The sequence below is a fragment of the Bremia lactucae genome, linkage group LG10, assembly GCF_004359215.1.
Source record: "Bremia lactucae strain SF5 linkage group LG10, whole genome shotgun sequence".
NCBI lineage: Eukaryota > Oomycota > Peronosporomycetes > Peronosporales > Peronosporaceae > Bremia > Bremia lactucae.
In genome coordinates this window covers 686,576-689,992 of record NC_090619.1, presented here as the reverse complement: position 1 = coordinate 689,992, position 3,417 = coordinate 686,576, and positions in this window count along the sequence as shown.

Sequence of the window (3,417 nt, the reverse complement as noted above, 5' to 3'; positions counted from 1 at the left end):
GTTTGGATGGGCAATAATGCCGCATCATCACTCCTCATGAGCTCGTTGTCCGCATCACTACTATGAGGTGACGGCAACGGTGTCGACTCATTGTAGTCGACAATGAGCGACGGATCAACATCCTCACTGTTAAAGTGGGATGGATCCTTTAGCCCTGTTAACGCGACAGCCGCAGTGGCTGTCTGCGTTCCGACTAAGGCATTTGACGCGGCCGGCGAATTAACGCGGCGCGTGCGCTTAGTGCGAGGTTGTGTGGGCGTCTTCGCAGACGACCCACCAACGTGGCCCCTTTTAGGTGGCATCTTGGGCGCCGTGTATAGAAACACGTGCGCGAGAGTGATCGAGTGAACTAGCGGCGCGTAAAGCTGCTCGCAGTTCCTCTCTCTACTCTGTCGAATTTAAAAATGTAAATTCGTTCTTAAAGAGGGGGATGGTGTAACGGGCTAGAGTTGCCCTAATGTTACACAGTCCCCATTAAGTACATTTGGTACTTAAGGGGATGGTCAATTACTAAATAATAGTAATTAGACCCAACACTCGGGTGTGGTGCACATTTGTGACCAACCCTTGTGGATGTGATGCACATGGGTGCATTCACATTAGGAGGGATGACGCCCAGCGTCATCCATGATGACGGCTAGCGTCATCAGTTACGCGAGGTATCTATAAAGATACGCTCGCAATACATATTAAATGATATCTATAGAGATATCATTTTAATTGGTAAAAATAGGTATTTGTATTTAATTCTATTAAATATAAATCAGTCTGAAATTTACTACCTACTTGGTAAGTGCGCACGAGGAGACGGATTACCGCTCCCGTGACGTCACTTCACCAGAGTTCTTAGTGTGTTGGGTGAGGTCGCTTGCGCGCCCACCACAACTACCTCACTGCACGCAAGAGAAGCAGGTGCAAACCGCTTCCTCGCTGTGCTAGGGTGTGTGCTAAGTAGAGCGTGGCCGCATTACGACGTGCCCGCCTACATCGTGTATTTGCTCGTGACCGTCAGCCACGATGCACACTACAATTTTGCCCAGCGTCTTCACCTGCAAAGAATTTCCTGTTACCTTTAATGATCTGGTCCATGACGAAAGCAAAACCTTAGCGAAGCCAAAACCTTGGCAAGCTTTGTGAGCGTCGCCTGAAGTTATTGAGACCTTCATAAGAACATGTTTAACGGGGTGTGTCGTTACATGAAATTAACACGTAAAGGTTGTTAATTAATATATTATCTAAAAGGTTGATAATATTTAGAGAATATTACTTTATACAGTAATATTCGGAAAGCTTATCCATTGGTAGATATATACTATTAAATCTACTTGCTCCGCGGTCCAGTCAGCACTGGAGCAAAGAGAGAGAGAGAGAGATAAGACTTTACTACATGTTTTTTATTAATTTATAACTAAAAGTTAGTATTAAGTAGATAGAAACAGAAGAACTTCATTATATTAAATACAGTTTGCTTTTAAACCTCTTCAAAATAAGTGTTTTAAAAAGAGTCTTTCTCCGCACGTACTAGTGTACGTGAAGTGACGCGAGGGACCACTCGCACTGAAGCAGTGCGAAGTGGACTCGTACTGAAGCAGTACAAGTCGGCAGTGCCCCGTTACACCTGGTAGCACTTTGTAGTCCGTCCAAGGACCACAGTTCCATCATCTAACATGATCATGTTAGAAAATAGAAATACGCATCGCACTTTGCGTGATAGCTACTGCTTTCTAAGTGACATAGAAATGAGTTCGACCGTAGGAAATGATGCCATCTTGGCCATGCTGTCCGGTTTGGACAGAGATTTCCTCCACCCAGCCATCGCCAAGTTCATACAACATGAACTTGACGAGGCGAAGGAGAAGGGAGCCTTGCTTAATAATAGATTCTTGTAATAAACATTTAATAAATTATGAGGATAGTCTTGACGTTATTCAAAATTCGTCAAATATATTTAACAGGTTTTCAGTTAGCAAGGCTTCCAACAGGCAGAACAGTTGAGGTTACAACACGTACAGACCCCTGTACTGGGATGACGCACACGCGTCGCCTTGAAACCTTAAAGATAGACATCTTTTAGTACAGGGAGTCGAAGAGAACTCCCTCTTAAGATGGTTTGTCGAGTTGCACGATGCCATAAAAGCTCGTCACATCGTCGACGAGCAAAGCAAGTCGCATTTGCTCAGTCAAATTTGGCAGGTCGTGACAAATCTTGGGCACTAGGCCTTAAGTTGCGCGATCCAGATGTCTTTGGGTCGCTAGAGGTTTATAAAGCCCGGCTCAAACAGGCGTTTGAACCGCCTAGGGCTGAGTTCAGAGCTCGATCAGAGCTTCTGAAACTCAAGCAAGGCAAGCGTGCTGTTCACGCTTACACCCAGCACATACGACTTTTAGCGAGTTGTATCACCAACAACCCAGTTCATGAACACACGTTGATTACGGTGTTCATGCAAGGTCTTACGGATGGTCCCGTAAAGACACACCCGTTCCGCTTGGAACTGGATACGCTTGAAGAAGCAATATCCGTTGCGGAACAGGAGGACTTTAGCTTGAGACAGGCTCAAGCTAGTACGTCATCGCATCGTCCTCCAAGACGACACGAGCAGAACTTTTGGACCTCTCTTATATCGAAAGCGAGAAACCTCGCTTTTCGAACATTAAATTGCATAAGTGCAATCGCTGTCAAAAATTAGGACACTACGCTCACGAGGGTAGTGCCCCACGCCCAGTACCGAAAAGTACTGAACGTAGTCATGAACCGAATGCCAAAAAGGGCAACGGTCGCGGGTTCGACGTTGTTGCGTAATCGCAACAGCGAGGTGGACCGCCAAAAAATGGTCGGGGTCAGAAGGAACGCAACGCCTTGCTGATCCAGCAACCTCAAGAGAATTTGCAAATCTCTTGACGAAAGTTGCTCTAGGCACACAATCAACATGTGTTTCTGCACCTGGTGATGAGGTATCCCTGATCACCTTGAAGTAAAAAGTGAAAAATGATTTGTACTTAGAGCCCTAGTGGACTGTGGAGCGTCAAATAACTTTATTCATCGCCAGTCGCTAGAGGGTCGTAGACTCAAATATGTGAGCGCGACATCCCTCCAACGAGGATGACGGTGCGTCTAGCGACAGGCGCATCGATAACAGTAATGAAACGCGTAGTGAAATTTCACTACACGTTAAGAGATTTACAGTATGATGATGATTTCATCGTACTGGATTTGGATGACAAATTTGATGTCATCCTAGGTTTACCTTGGCTCAGAAAATACGAGCCAAGGATCAGCTGGCAGCATCGATCCGTAAAGATGCCTGCCACTTGTTCATCAGATGGCCATCTGATGAACGTCTTGGAGCGTCCACAAGCGTGTGGATGTACTACGAGTGAGTGCGATGGCCTCACTTGTGGTACGGTCGTTAGTACAAC